Here is a 16,471-nt window from a genome sequence, read left to right as displayed (position 1 = left end):
AGACTGGCTACATATCCCACCTATTCACATGGAGCTTGGAAATGTTATCAGACCCAGTAGCCAGAAGTTTTAAAAGTACTAGTCAATGACTTATGGAAAAGATGGGAGTCCTACTGTCCAGGTCCACTGCACTTATGAGAAATCAGTCCTCCACTGTAGCTGCTGGGAAAGGGGAGGGTCCTGGAATTCCTCCCAAAGTGCTGTCCCTTCTTTAGAGGCTTCATTTTGGTTATTAGCCTCTGCTTAGTAAGTTTCTAATTTAAATCTGAACCCACTTTTCTCAACCCCTTGTTGGTTGCAGGAATGGAAAAAAAATTCTCTGTTTTGGATCATCCTTTAGCTGTGTGCATGCATGTGTGTATGCAGTTTGATGGAGATGTCACTGTTGTTCTTTCTACTTCTCCCCCCCCGCCCCTGAAAAAACAAAAAAACAAAACCATGACTATCTTGTAGCCCTCTGAACCTGTTGCTGGTCATACTTCTCCATCCCCAACCCTCCTGCTCCTCTGTGCAGTAGAATTGTGAAGCTGACCTGGTGGCTGTCATTTTCATATCTGCTCATATGGATCTCAGTGGCAACAGTGGAAAAATAAGACTGGCCAGTTTTACTGTGCTGCAGTTTAGAAAACTAGTGGCATAAGCTCTCTGTAACCTTACAAAGAAAGTATTAACCTTCTGAACATGAATATTTAACTGATATATCTTCACAATTATAAAGATGAGAGATCAAAATTTAAAACTTGTATTCAACAGAAGTTGGTGTCACTCATCTGGGAAAGCGTCTGTCTTGGGTGTAGGTGAATGGATGCTTCAGTCCCTGACTAGATTGATGTATTTGAAGGCAGTGGGTTGCACCATTCAGTACAGATAAATTCCTAGTTGGAAGAGTGCAATCCTGCTACTGTTACTCTCTTTAAAAGTCTGCAGGAAACCTGTCCTTCGTTGGGTTAATGAATGATAGCCATTGTACTTTTGGTAAAGGTAGAAGTTGTGGTGTGTGTGCAAAATTTTTCGAGCCTTTATGATCATAGAGAATTTTGCTGTGTCTTGGAAATGTTGCTGTGCTCCTTCTAAAGGGTCAGTTGTGGCTTTGCCACAAGGGGTGTATATGGGGTAGCAGACTGTCCCAATGTGCCTTTGTGGGTGGGAGGAGCTAGGAAAAAGGATCTTAGAATCATAGAATACCAGGGTTGGAAGGGACATCGGGAGGTCATCTAATCCAACCCCCCTGCTCAAAGCAGGACCAATCCCCAATTTTTGCCCCAGATCCCAACCAGCCTCCTCAAGGATTGAACTCACAACCGTGGGTTTAGCAGGCCAATGCTCAAACTGCTGAACTATCCCTCCCCGCCCACTGCAGCTATCCCTAGACCTTCATGCCTAACAGATCATAGATCCAGAGCACGGCTGTGCTGTCTCCCTTGTATGGTGCAAAGGTGGAACCAGGGTCCACTAATTTCCTGTCAACTGCATGTGTGGGGGATATATAGAACCCACATGGCGGTGGCTTTTTTTCCCATACTGTCAACCAATGTAACAGGTAGAACTGGTGCAAAAGGAGGTGAAGGGCACATTATGTCCCTGCACAGGCACCCAGGAAGAGCCAGTCTGTCATTAAATGTGCATACAGGTTGTTCCACTGCCACTGCCTCAACTCATTTTACTGAGGGCGGGGGGGAAGGAAAACTGACCTGAATCTAATCAGTTTCCACAATTTCTCTTAAATGCAATATATCCATATAGCAGATCCAGGTCATACTGGACAGCTGAAAGGCTTTGTGTGTGATAAAGAATTCCAACATTAAACTACTGCCTTAAAGATAAATGGTATCAAAGTATAGCCATAATATGTGTATAATATATAATTTATGTAGAAAGTATAACGATTGGCAACTTGCATAGGAAGTATGAGTCTGGAAAGGTCTTTAGTGTGGAGGATGCCATTTGAAGAAAGGCTTATGACAATCGGGAGATGAGACAAGAAAGTACAGTTTTACATTCTTACATAGATATATTTCCCTAAAATGTATTATGCAGCACATGATGATTTCAGTTCAAAGGTACAACAGACATAGCTTTATTCTGCCAGTGTTCACTCTTGTAAGTGTGGACCAGATGATATGTCTGGGGCGAGAAAGCAGAAGGAGACTCCGCTGGTTGGAAGGCATGAGATGCGCTGTCCTGAGGTTGGGGGTTCCACGACCACCACCCCCAAGAGGAGAAGGCGGGTGGTGGTGGTCGGGGACTCTCTCCTCCGGGGGACTGAGTCATCTATCTGCTGCCCTGACCGGGAAAACCGAGAAGTCTGCTGCTTGCCAGGGGCTAAGATTCGTGATGTGACGGAGAGACTGCCGAGACTCATCAAGCCCTCTGATCGCTACCCCTTCCTGCTTCTCCACATGGGCACCAATGATACTGCCAAGAATGACCTTGAGCAGATCACTGCGGACTATGTGGCTCTAGGAAGAAGAATAAAGGAGTTGGAGGCGCAAGTGGTGTTCTCGTCCATCCTCCCCGTGGAAGGAAAAGGCCTAGGTAGGGAGCGTCGAATTGTGGAAGTCAACGAATGGCTACGCAGGTGGTGTCAAGAGAAGGCTTTGGTTTCTTTGACCATGGGATGGTGTTCAATGAAGGAGGAGTGCTGGGCAGAGACGGGCTCCATCTTACAAAGAGAGGGAAGAGCATCTTTGCCAGCAGGCTGGCTAACCTAGTGAGGAGGGCTTTAAACTAGGTTCACCGGGGGAAGGAGACCAAAGCCCTGAGGTAAGTGGGAAAGCGGGATACCGGGAGGAAGCACAGGCAGGAATGTCTGTGAGGGGAGGGCTCCTGCCTCATACTGGCAATGAGGGGCAATCAACAGGTTATCTCAAGTGCTTATATACAAATGCACAAAGCCTTGGAAACAAGCAGGGAGAACTGGAGGTCCTGGTGATGTCAAGGAACTATGACGTGATCGGAATAACAGAGACTTGGTGGGATAACTCACATGACTGGAGTACTGTCAAGGATGGTTATAAACTGTTCAGGAAGGACAGGCAGGGCAGAAAAGGTGGGGGAGTAGCACTGTATGTAAGGGAGCAGTATGACTGCTCAGAGCTCCGGTATGATATTGCAGAAAAACCTGAGTGTCTCTGGATTAAGTTTAGAAGTGTGAGCAACAGGAGTGATGTAGTGGTGGGAGTCTGCTATAGACCACCGGACCAGGGGGATGAGGTGGATGAGGCTTTCTTCCGGCAGCTCACGGAAGCTACTAGATCGCATGCCCTGATTCTCATGGGTGACTTTAATTTTCCTGATATCTGCTGGGAGAGCAATACAGCGGTGCATAAACAATCCAGGAAGTTTTTGGAAAGCGTAGGGGACAATTTCCTGGCGCAAGTGCTAGAGGAGCCAACTAGGGGGGCGCTTTTCTTGACCTGCTGCTCACAAACCGGGTAGAATTAGTGGGGGAAGCAAAAGTGGATGGGAATCTGGGAGGCAGTGACCATGAGTTGGTTGAGTTCAGGATCCTGACACAGGGAAGAAAGGTAAGCAGCAGGATACGGACCCTGGACTTCAGGAAAGCAGACTTCGACTCCTTCAGGGAACGGATGGCCAGGATCCCCTGGGGGACTAACTTGAAGGGGAAAGGAGTCCAGGAGAGGTGGCTGTATTTCAAGGAATCCCTGTTGAGGTTACAGGGACAAACCATCCCGATGAGTCGAAAGAATAGTAAATATGGCAGGCGACCAGCTTGGCTTAATGGTGAAATCCTAGCGGATCTTAAACATAAAAAAGAAGCTTACAAGAAGTGGAAGGTTGGACATATGACCAGGGAAGAGTATAAAAATATTGCTCGGGCATGTAGGAATGTTATCAGGAGGGCCAAATCGCACCTGGAGCTGCAGCTAGCCAGAGATGTCAAGAGTAACAAGAAGGGTTTCTTCAGGTATGTTGGCAACAAGAAGAAAGCCAAGGAATGTGTGGGCCCCTTACTGAATGAGGGAGGCAACCTAGTGACAGAGGATGTGGAAAAAGCTAATGTACTCAATGCTTTTTTTGCCTCTGTTTTCACTAACAAGGTCAGCTCCCAGACTGCTGCGCTGGGCATCACAAAATGCGGAAGAGATGGCCAGCCCTCTGTGGAGATAGAGGCGGTTAGGGACTATTTAGAAAAGCTGGACGTGCACAAGTCCATGGGGCCGGACGAGTTGCATCCGAGAGTGCTGAAGGAATTGGCGGCTGTGATTGCAGAGCCACTGGCCATTATCTTTGAAAACTCGTGGCGAACCGGGGAAGTCCCGGATGACTGGAAAAAGGCTAATGTAGTGCCAATCTTTAAAAAAGGGAAGAAGGAAGATCCTGGGAACTACAAGCCAGTCAGCCTCACCTCAGTCCCTGGAAAAATCATGGAGCAGGTCCTCAAAGAATCAATCCTGAAGCACTTGCATGAGAGGAAAGTGATCAGGAACAGCCAGCATGGATTCACCAAGGGAAGGTCATGCCTGACTAATCTAATCGCCTTTTATGATGAGATTACTGGTTCTGTGGATGAAGGGAAAGCAGTGGATGTATTGTTTCTTGACTTTAGCAAAGCTTTTGACACGGTCTCCCATAGTATTCTTGTCAGCAAGTTAAGGAAGTATGGGCTGGATGAATGCACTATAAGGTGGGTAGAAAGCTGGCTAAATTGTCGGGCTCAACGGGTAGTGATCAATGGCTCCATGTCTAGTTGGCAGCCGGTATCAAGTGGAGTGCCCCAAGGGTCGGTCCTGGGGCCGGTTTTATTCAATATCTTCATAAATGATCTGGAGGATGGTGTGGATTGCACTCTCAGCAAATTTGCGGATGATACTAAACTGGGAGGAGTGGTAGATACGCTGGAGGGGAGGGATAGGATACAGAAGGACCTAGACCAATTGGAAGGTTGGGCCAAAAGGAATCTGATGAGGTTCAATAAGGATAAGTGCAGGGTCCTGCACTTAGGACTGGAACACATGAGTTATGAGGAGAGGCTGAGGGAACTGGGATTGTTTAGTCTGCAGAAGAGAAGAATGAGGGGGGATTTGATAGCTGCTTTCAACTACCTGAAAGGGGGTTCCAAAGAGGATGGCCCTAGACTGTTCTCAATGGTAGCAGATGACAGAACGAGGAGTAATGGTCTCAAGTTGCAGTGGGGGAGATTTAGATTGGATATTAGGAAAAACTTTTTCACTAAGAGGGTGGTGAAACACTGGAATGAGTTACCTAGGGAGGTGGTAGAATCTCCTTCCTTAGAGGTTTTTAAGGTCAGGCTTGACAAAGCCCTGGCTGGGATGATTTAACTGGGAATTGGTCCTGCTTTGAGCAGGGGGTTGGACTAGATGACCTTCTGGGGTCCCTTCCAACCCTGATATTCTATGATTCTATGATAATATTATGGACAGATAAAGGATTTTTCTTGTGGATGGTTTGGGAATATGAGAAAGATGAGTGAGAAAGGTCAACTTGTTTCCTGAGTTACTGAATGCCAGTGAAACTCAGATCTCCATGATTCAGGAGCCAAATTAGCAAACAACGTTACTCAAAAGAGCCAGAGTAGTGTGAATTCATTGTTTCATTTACTATGCTACTATATATTCATATTTAAACAGTATGATGGGGGAAATAGTTATATTCTCACAGCGAAATGAGTGACCAAGTATTTATTATTTATTTATCAACTACACTTATATAATAACTTAGTAAAAGCATCCTGATTGGTTAATAACTTTGGTTAATAATTAAATCAGTGTTTTAATATCATGTGCTGCAAAGAGCTGCAGGAGACATTAAAAAGCCACTTGCAGCTTGCGAACCTCAGGCTGAGTATCACTAATTTACACCTTGATTGAGCAAAGTACTTAAGGACATGCTTAACTATAATCATGTGCTGAAGTGGTTTGCTTGATTGTGCCTTAGTTTACTAATGTCTTTGAAAACATGTCATATTTAAGTACAGATGTAACTGATATGCACTTGATTCCACCTTTTTGTCTTGTATATGTGAACGAATAAAGCTGAAACTAAGAAAGGCATAAAAATAAATCAGTGTGCAGTCTAGCAACCTGCTGACTTCAAAGTCCTCTTACTCAGACTGAAAGTCACGGCAGATGAGTGCTCGGTGATGTAGGTGCATCTTTTTAATTGGCTACAGCTAGCCAGGAACTCATTGCTGTAGAAACATATCAATAGTGCACCAGGACAGCACTTGACTTATATAGATTTATCTGAATAATTTTGCTAATTTATGGTGGATTATTTGTAATTTTCATTTCTGGAAGTTATAGGCTTTTAAGAGCAATAGGGATTAAATTTGAACTGAGATTTATGGTGGGTTTAAATTTCTGACTCATTGTTATACATCCTGGAAAGTACAACACATGCTGCTAGGCTACAATCAAACTTGGCAAGGGGGAGAGAGGGAAAATGAATAACATTAATCTGCTTGTCTTTTGGCTTTCTTCAGTTATTTCAGCACATGAGTAAATGGCCCATTTCCAACAGTTGACAAGAAGGTGTGAGTAACAGTGGGGAGGGGGGAATAAGCATGGGGAAATAGTTTTACTTTGTGTAACTATTTCCCCATGCTTATTCCCCCCTCCCCACTGTTACTCACACCTTCTTGTCAACTGTTGGAAATGGGCCATCGTAATTATCACTACAAAAGGTTTTTTTTTCTCCTGTTGATAATAGCTCACCTTAATTGATCACTCTTGTTATAGTGTGTATGGCAACACCCACCCATTTTTTTCATGTTCTCTCTCTGTGTAGATGTGTATAATCTTCCTACTGTAATTTCCATTGCATGCATCCCATGAAGTGGGTTTTAGCCTATGAAAGCTCATGCTCAAATAAATTGGTTAGTCTCTAAGGTGCCACATGTACTCGTCCTTTTTGCTGATCCAGACTAACACAGCTACCACTCTGAAACCTGTCAGAATACACAATTACAGATACAGAGCACACAATATATCATAATCATAGAACAGTGATGAACATGGGGTACAGGATTGGGTATAAAGTGCTGGAGGGACCTCTGAGACAAAGGCGCTTAACCACAGTAAGCAGTCATGTAATAAGAGGGAAGATCCTCTCATGGATCAGTAACTAGCTAAAAGATAGGAAACAAAGGGTAGGAATAAATGGTCAGTTTCCACAATAGAAAGAGGTAAGTAATGAGGTCCTGCAAGGATGTGTACTGAGATCAGACCTGTTCAACATATTCATAAGTGATCTAGAAAAGGGGGTAAATAGTGAGGTGGCAAACTTTGCGGACAATACAAAATTACTCAAGATAGTTAAGTCCAAAACTGACTGAAGAGTTACAAAGAGATCTCACAAAACTGGGTGACTGGGCAACAAAATGGCAGATGAAATTCAATGTTTACAAGTGCAAAGTAATGCAAATTGGAAAAAATAATCCCAACTACAAATTAAAAATGATGAGGTCTAAATTAGCTGTTACCACTCAAGAAAAAGATCGTGGAGTCATCATGGATAGTTCTCGGGAAAACATCCACTAAATTTGTTGAAGCAATGTTTTTTAAACAAAAACAAACAAAAAAAATTCCTAAGAATATTAGGAACTATGAGGAAAGGGATAAATAAATGTCATAATGCCATTATATAAATCTATGCCCACACCTTGAATACAGCGTACAATTCTGTCACCCCATCTCAAAGATATATTAGAATTGGAAAAGGTGCAGTGAAAGGCAAGAAAAATGATTAGGGGTTTGGAATAGCTTCCATATGAGGAGAGATTAAAACTGTTCATGTTAGAAAAGATGCAACTAAAGGGAAATTATGATAGAGGTGTATAAAATCATGAATAGTAAGGAGAAAGTGAAAAGGGAAGTGTGTTTACTCTCTCACATAACAAAAAGATAATAAAATCTAGGGGTCTCCTGATGAAATTAATAGGGAGCAAGTTTAAAACAAATAAAAGGAAGTACTTTACACAATGCAGTCAAGTTGTCCGGGAATGCTGTGAAGGCCAAAAGTATAATTGGGTTCAGAAAAGAATTAGATAAGTTCATGGAGGAGTAGGTTCATCAATGGGTATTAGAGAAGATGATCAGGGATGCAACCCTCAACCTCTGACTTCCTGAAGCTGGGACTGGATAACAAGATCACTTGAAATTGCCCTGTTATGTTCATTTCCTCTGAAGCACAAAAGACAGGATACCGGCTAGATGGACCATTGGTCTGACCCAGTATGGCTGCTCTTATGAGCACTGTTGGGTAGTCTCAAATATCCACTCAAGTAGGATTTAATTCTGCAGAACTTGTTTAAAGAAGTATTTATACACGGTTTTCTTGTTTTCAGTACTTTAGTTAACATGACTCTTAGCACCATTATTAGACACAAGCTTCAGTATGTGCAGTCCAAGAATTCATACTTAAGCTGTTCAGATCTTCTTCCTAGCAAAATGCGATGTGGCACAAGTTTGGAGTGAATTGATGCAAAAATACTTAAAGCAGCAGGTGTACTACTTTGAAGTCAAGGGTCTCTTAGGTTGTTATAGTAACATGTCCTTATTTCCCCAAGGATGTAACTTGGTGGTAATAAACTTGTGTTGAATTGAATTTAGCCACGGTGCAAGTAAGTATGCTTTGATGATTTAACTGGGAATTGGTCCTGCTTTGGGCAGGGGGTTGGACTAGATGACCTTCTGGGGTCCCTTCCAACCCTGATATTCTATGATTCTAAGTACTGCTCCATTGAATTTATCATGCACTATGTGTGACTATCCCCTGCAGTGTCTTGCTAAACAAGTTTTTTTAATAAAACCATTAGCTCAAATGATGAATGGTTGCCAATTTTGGTTTGAATTTCAAATATTTGTCCACTTAAGTCTATTCTAATGCTTTAAAATGTACTGCACATATGGATCAGAAGCAGAAAATGTGATTCAATAAGTCTGTGTAAATCCTCCATTTAATTTGAAATACAAACTTACTATAATGACTTTCCATCTACATTTTTGACACCCACGTTTCTTTGAAATGAGTTCGTTTTCTTTGGTAAATATGTATTTATACAGTAATAGTCTCCCAGTCATGTCTTGGTAAGCCATCACATTAATTTTCTCCAGGTCCCCCCTAGAGAGTCATTTTTATCCTGATGTCCATAAGTGAATTATACGTCTACATCCTCCCCCTTCTATCCCATTCTCTTCTCTCCCGCTGCCCTAAAAAAAATTGTCTCTTGGTTTCTATGATTCTGAATGTGTCCTGTAATCAGTACCTTTACAACAGGATTCTCAGGCAGGGACTGTCTTTTTAAAGAGACAAACTAAAGAGCCAAGCACTCTGATTATCGGACATGGTTAGCTTTAATACCGTTGTCCTTGAGACTCCGCCTCCACTAGCAGATTTCTAAAAATTCCCTGTTGCATTACCAATTATGCAGCTCCACCAGTGGTAGACCCGTTTCTAGCTTTTTAGGCATTTTATGTAACCCAACTCGTGACCGTTCTGGGTGCTCAAGTGGCTAAAATAGTGGCAGCCCTTTGTGCGTTGACCACTTCAGTGCTGCAACCATAGCCACCACCAGTGGAGCTGCAGTGATGGAAAACATTTAGAAAAATGCTGTTGTTTGGAAAGACTTTGCTGTCAGCCCTGCAGAACAAACTGCAAGGATCAGTGGAGTTCCATGGGAGCTTTGAAATTTTTATTGGCGTTTTGTTTGAGGAGTGCATCTCCTGTTGTGGCTTTTTGTAGTTGAGTTTTCACTTCAAGTAAGACTTTTTTTTTTTTTTAATTTCAACAGTTTGCTTCCTCAAAATAGTGGCTTGACAGTAAGTTTCTTGTGCTGTTTTGGTGCCTGACTCATGACTTCTGAAAACTTGGGTTTGGAAGTTGGACATACCGTGGTCCCACACAGACAATGAATACATACTTTCCAAAGAATGGTGATACTTCATGCACTCCCAAATGCATAGTTAGAGCATGCAGTAAATGTTAACGTACGAGACAGCGTGGTAGCACTTTACTTACAGGGAGCAGGATCTTGCAGTTGGTATGCATTGTAGTGAGCAAGGAGGCAGAAAACAATTAGAGAATCAGTCCTTTTCTCTTTATTAAACACTTGTACTGCAATAGCAGTTAGGTTGGGCCACATTATATTAGGCACTGTGCAAATATATTAAAAATGACCATCCCTACCCCAAAGAACTTACAAGATAAACACAAGGCTTAATGGTTGATGAAACAAAGGGGGTTGGGGCAATGACAAGGGAGACAGGATAAGAGAGAGGATGTGTGTACTATTTACTCTTTCAGGAGCAGTGTATGCAATTTGCTGTCTGCCTAGCCATTCTAGTTTGTCTGGTTAATTGATATTTGTTGTGCTGTTGGAGGAAATGGCAGAGTTTTGTTTCCTTGAATGTGTGACACAATTGCCTTTTCAGCTCCTGCTGTTCTTCTGATATCTGAAGAATCTTAACTAGTGGAAAAGGCACCTGAAATTTATCTGGAGAATCCGGAAGTATATCACTATACAGCTGCTAGTAGTTTTTGTCACCACCATGGATTTTAGATTGAGGTCATGACACAGAAAGAAGTCTTTTCAAAGTTTTAGTGTACAGCTCTCCTTTAAAGGAACATCAGAGTTCTTTACAAATTAGAGTTTCGTCTGAAGAATGTTTGCTTGCTGCTGTCACACAACACAGCTAAGATTACTGAAACTTGAAGTATTTGAGGGAAAAATCATTTCTGTATTTCACTTCCTTTTGTGCAGTGACAGCATTTTCTTTGGCAGTTCCCTGTACGGAGTCGGCTTTCATTGGCGAGTGGGGTTCTTGGGCATATCTGTGGATCTTTCACCCAGCAAGAGGGAAGAAAAAAAAACTTAATATCAAAAAACAATAATAAAAAAAACCTGCCGAAAAGTGATTATAAAACCACAAAAATGGGCAGGAGAGACCTGAGCAGGAACTACTCAACTTAGAATTTTTTTTTTTTTTTTTAATCCCTAGATTTCAATGTGACCATATCCCTTTTACATTTTTATATCAGAATACATGATTTTCTTTGCTTTTATGGGCATGCGTAGCCCCGGAGCTGTTTAAACATTGTTTTGTCCAGTAAACTTTTGCTTCTATTCTTTGCTTGTACTTTATTCAGAGTAAGCAGTTATTTTGCATTTTTCACAATGGTGTCTGATCACTGTTCATAAATTGAGAAAGTCCTAGAAACCAAGACAGGTGTTTACTGAGAATGTGTCCAAAAATTAGTTCTGCAGTAGTACAGCACTCAGTCTAGCTGTATTGATAAAATACATTTTGAAGGTTGGATCCCCTCACAAAAGGAACTTACAATATCCTGCTTGTTGGACTCTAGCATGGTGATCATACCAAAAGCTAAGGGAGAAAATTAGTCATTTCCCAGTTCTCTCTGACCTTGAACCTTGCAGTTGCCTTTATTTCCTTATTTTGCAGGCTCCGGTACATGTTCTCCACTCATGAAATAGTAATTGGCAATATAACTTATTGATAATAGAGAGGCTTGGAAGAATTTAGATTTTTATTGGTAAACGTCAATAAATGTTGATTTCAACAAACTCTCTCTCTCTCTCTCTCTCTCTCTCACAAAAAATATTTCCATCAATAGTAGCTGAAATTTACAGATAGAGAAAGTAAGAGATGCTGCCTGAGAAATTCCTAGAATTTGATTTAAGGATGGATACTTTGTATATTTTGACATATTGGCGACTTGCACTTAACTGTTCTAAAGCTTTAACTTTTCGAGTCTCAGCGTATGTCATTTAATAATTATTTTCTGACCCCTCCCCATCATGTCCCTCAAATATGAAAATTAAATCAATAAAAATAAAAATGTTTAAAATCCATAGTTTTGCACAACTGAAAGTAACTGTGTGTGCATGCGTGCGCGTACTCACTATACAAAATAGAGAAAGTTCTTTAAAATAAACATTTGATATTTGTCAATTATAAAAAAAAAAAAAAATTCTGCCAAGCAAAACAGAAAATGATGAATACTTGGTTGGGATATCAGGTGAACTTTATAGTACTTTTTGTGTTTCTCAATTTAAATTATGAATACATTATTCTTCAATCTGTGCTAGAAAAGGCTGTGGTAGTAACTGTGCTCTTAACTTTTAGGGCAATGGCATGTGAAAGAAGTAGAGTTAGCTTTAACTTCTCTATTTTTTTTATAAAGACAGCTAAAAACTCAACAAGAATTAACTGAATTTGTAATGAACTGTCAATGTATTGTAGCTTTGGAAGGTGACAGTCCAAAAAAACCCCAACCTTTTGCTTATTGCAAACTATAGAAGTAATGAAGGAAATCTCTATTAAAATCCTACAAAATAAGATGACATGTTAAATATACAGACCTGATCAGTGTTTTGTTTAGGTTTCTTTAATCAGAATCAGAAGTGAAATGTTTGCCTGTTCCAGCTGGATTATATGTAGAACATTAGCAATGTTGCATAAACAGAGCCAAAGTGTTTTGTGGTGTTTTTTTATTTTTATTTATTTATTTTTAGTATGGGGGAGGAGTTGCTCAAAGGACAGAATAAATGATTGCATTATGACTTATTTTTGTTTCTTTGTGGCTGCTACGAGAACTTTATTTGAAGAGCCAAAAATCTACCCCAAAACAAACAAGCAATCTTCTGCTGGGGCAGATTTCTTCTTTGAAAAGATTCTATAAGGATTTTCCCACACGAATTGTTCGTCTCTTGGTTTGTTGGACAGATACCAGGAAAACAGAGTTGTTGTTGTTTGACCCATGTGCATATTCTGGCTGCTGTAATGAAATGAGTTGGAACTGCAGCCTGGTTTTCCACTGAGCATGTCCTTCTCCAGCAATGTCAGGGCTTGGGTGGGGTCACTCTTGTTCATTAAGCTTTTCAAACAGACTGTTGGATTTCATCAGCTGACCACATTTATTTAATAACCGGGAACAACAGAGAACTGGCTTGATGTACAAAATAAAAATTACATATGTATGTATGTTTTTATATAGACTTTAAGTTGCTATACTTGAGATCTTGCATTAACATGTCAGGTATTGTAGCTTGTAAACAAAACACAAACTAGATTTCCATTGTCTCTGGCAAGGGAATCCGAATAGGTGGCATTGTTGTCAGGCTATTTGAAAGATGTGTATTTGCTTAAATTTCATCTCCGTTAGAAGGATATTCTGACCAGGACCCAGGATATGGAAGAGAATGGCACCTGGTAATGTGTAAAACTTTTAAAGGTACCCTTGTTTGTTTGGTTTGCTTTCAATCTGAACGTAGTTTCTTTTAAAATTTATGGGGTTTAATATTTGATTTTTTTTAATCATAGGGTTGCTTTGAGACAAATGTTGTTTAGATGCTTTTTAATTTTCTTTCAAATTCTAATAAAACATGTATTTTATAGTACATGGACAACAGCAGCAAACAAATAATTTAAAAATATAAGTTTCAAGCAATTTCAATTATTTACTGAAATTCTTTTTCTGTACCTAATGTTTTATGGCAACATCTCTTTAAAGAATATATACAGTATATCTGAAAAGAGAAAATTAAGTTCTGTGCATCTTAGTATAAAAGTGTAAGTAATATCTGTACAGCAGTGGCTCTGAGTCAGTTTCTAGACAAAAGATACTGATTTGCAAAATGACCAACTGTGCAAGTAATGGTCAGAGGCATTTGGATAATTCAGAACGTGTTTTCAAGTATCAGTTTTTTAATGTCATGTTGACAATATTCATATTTGCGAATTGTTTTGACTTTAAAATGAGGGGACACTGCTTTCTGAAGTAGCTTTCTACAGCTGGTTTACAGATAACTTTCAGTGTATTAGCACTGTTGTGATAGCATCCTGTTTTGATTGCAGCAATTCCTTTTCCAGTTTTATTAAAAAGTAGCTTTTTTATGTATGCTACAGCATTTTTACTGCCACCTGGGCTCTTAGGTATTTGTTTGTCTCTACCTTGATCTTCAACATTAAACGTGATTATTACAGCAAATATCATTTTGTGCTATGGGAGCTGGTGTTCAGTCCTCACCTTTTCTATAGGGACTTGTCAGCTCAAATTAGTGATGACTCTCATGTGTTTTGGGAAGTGTAAATAGAGAGTGATGTCATGTGTACACCAGCTTTATAAACAAGCAGGGAATTCAGTTTTACAGAATTAATGTTGTATACCTATTTGCACATATCACTAAAATAATATATTATTGGAAATGGAGGTGGATTATTGTGACTGGGGGAAAAATATTGTGTGCCTCAACACTCAGCTGCTTGATGGGCAGCAAACAGGTAAATATAATAACAAAAGATAATAAATATTGTAACTAGGGCTGTCGATCCATCGCAGTTAACTCACGTAATTAACTCAAAAAAAATGAATTGCGATTAATCACACTTTAAACAATAGAATACCAGTTGAAATGTATTAAATATTTTTGGAAGTTTTGTACATTTTCAAATATTTCAATTACAACACAACACAGTGTACAGTGTTCACTTTATTTTATTTTTATTACAAATATATGCACTGTAAAAATAAATAATATTTTTCAATTCACCTCCTACAAATACTGTAGTGCAATCTCTTTATCGTGAAAGTGCAATTTACAAATGTAAATTAAGGGTTAATTAAATTTGTGACTGAACTCTTTGGGAGACAATTGTATGTTTCCTGCTCTTTGTATGTTAGCTCGCATTGTATGTTTGTATTGTATGTTTACTTGTATTCTGCCATATATTTCATGTTATAGCAATCTCGGATAACTACCCAGCACACGTTCTTCATTTTAAGAACACTTTCACAGCAGAGTTGACAACACGCAAAGAAGGTACCAATGTGAGATTTCTAAAGGTAACTACAACACTTGACTCAAGGTTTTAGAATCTGAAGTGCTTCCAAAATCTGAGAGGGATGAGGTTTGGATCATGCTTTCAGAGGTCTTAAAAGAGCAACACTCCGATGTGGAAACTACAGAACTGAACCACCAAAAAAGATAATCAACCTTCCGCTGGTGGCATCTGACTCGTATGATGAAAACTAATATGCATTGGTCCACGCTGCTTTGGATTGTTGTCGAGCCGAACCAGTCATCTGCATGGAAGAGTAGTTGAAGCATGAAGGGACATATGAATCTTCAGTGCATCTGGCACCTAAATATCTTGCAAGGTTGGCTACAACAGTGCCATGCAATCACCTGTTGTCACTTTCAGGTAACATTGTAAACTAGAATCGGGCAGCATTATCCCCTGCAAGTGTAAACAAACTTGTTTGATTTAGCGATTGGCTGAACAAGGGGGAGGACTGAGTGGACTTCTAGGCTTTAAAGTTTTACATTATTGTGTTTTTGAGCACAGTTCTTTTTTTGTACATAATTCTACATTTTGTAAGCTCAACTTTCATGAGATTGTACTACGTTATTTATATTAGGGGAATTGAAAAATACTATATATATTTACTGTGCAAATATTTGTAATAAAAATAATATAAAATGAGCACTGCACACTTTGTACTCTGTGTTGTAATTGAAATCAATATATTTGAAATGTAGAAAACATCCAAAATATTTAAATAAATGTAATTTTTTAATCGCAATTAATGTTTTTAATCTCTTGACAGCCCTAATTGTAACTAGTGACTTTCACCATCTGGGAAGGACTGATGCCTAGAAGTACCTTCCTCAAAAGCGTTATGTCTGGGTAAATTTGCCAGCCTGCATACCATATTTGTTTTTGGAACAATGGTTCTGTGGGAAATACTATTTTTATAGAAACCATACCTTCAGAGGAGGTATTAAATCTGGCCTCACAATACTTAATGTACACTTGGTTGACTGGATATTTTCTGGCATTATGTTAAAGTATTTCAGTCCATGTTTGGCTCTATTTATATAAAAATCTTTTTTTTAAAAAATGTGGTTTAAAACAAAATGGTGTGTAACAATGTGAACAGGGAGAGCTTACTTTTGCCATACGTTTGGGTGTCTGACTTTGGCTGGGGAAATCATTGCTGTAATGAGTTTGGTCTGTGGAATTGCTAATTTGTAGCACTATTCTAGCACCATCTGCTGATCAACCTGTGGCATGGCAATGACATTTTGATCTGCTTACGTGTTTGCTTAGCTCGAAGTGTACTCACAACTTAGCATCAAGAGGAAAGAAACAGAACCATAGGCTAGTCAGTTTATAAGTGTTTGGAAATAAGATTCTGACAGTAAGGAAAATGAAAGGATCTGTGTACTATAATGTAGTTTGAGTTGTCCAGTTGCCTAGGCTGTCACAAAAGACTCCACTACGGCTGTAGACCCTTAAAAGAAACCAAATTTTGTTGATTTGGTTCCATGTGTTAAATCACTGTGGTATTTGTGCCCATCAATACTGTAGTTTCTAAGCTTGCAGAGAAGAGGATTTGACAGCATGAGATCAGTTCAGGCCCTAGATCTGGTAGGATTGTCATAGTAGTATGGGAAGCTGATTGG

General features: G+C 39.9%; 1 protein-coding gene across 21 annotated transcripts in view; it reads left to right on the top strand.

The window, feature by feature from the left end:
- EPB41L2 (erythrocyte membrane protein band 4.1 like 2) overlaps positions 1-16,471 on the top strand; it is a 248,946-nt gene that overhangs the window by 80,621 nt on the left and 151,854 nt on the right. The window contains exon 1 of one of the 21 annotated variants that reach the window (XM_073337301.1): positions 12,889-12,979. The exons of the other annotated variants lie outside the window; for them this stretch is intronic. The gene's annotated coding sequence lies outside the window, so the exon portion shown is untranslated. Of the gene's footprint in view, positions 1-12,888; positions 12,980-16,471 lie in introns of those variants that run through there. 21 annotated transcript variants of the gene reach the window in all.

Source organism: Lepidochelys kempii, chromosome 3, assembly GCF_965140285.1.
Source record: "Lepidochelys kempii isolate rLepKem1 chromosome 3, rLepKem1.hap1, whole genome shotgun sequence".
In the NCBI taxonomy this organism is placed as follows: Eukaryota; Metazoa; Chordata; order Testudines; family Cheloniidae; genus Lepidochelys; species Lepidochelys kempii.
Note: the sequence above shows the minus strand (reverse complement) of the source record. Positions and strands in the feature narration are given on the sequence as shown.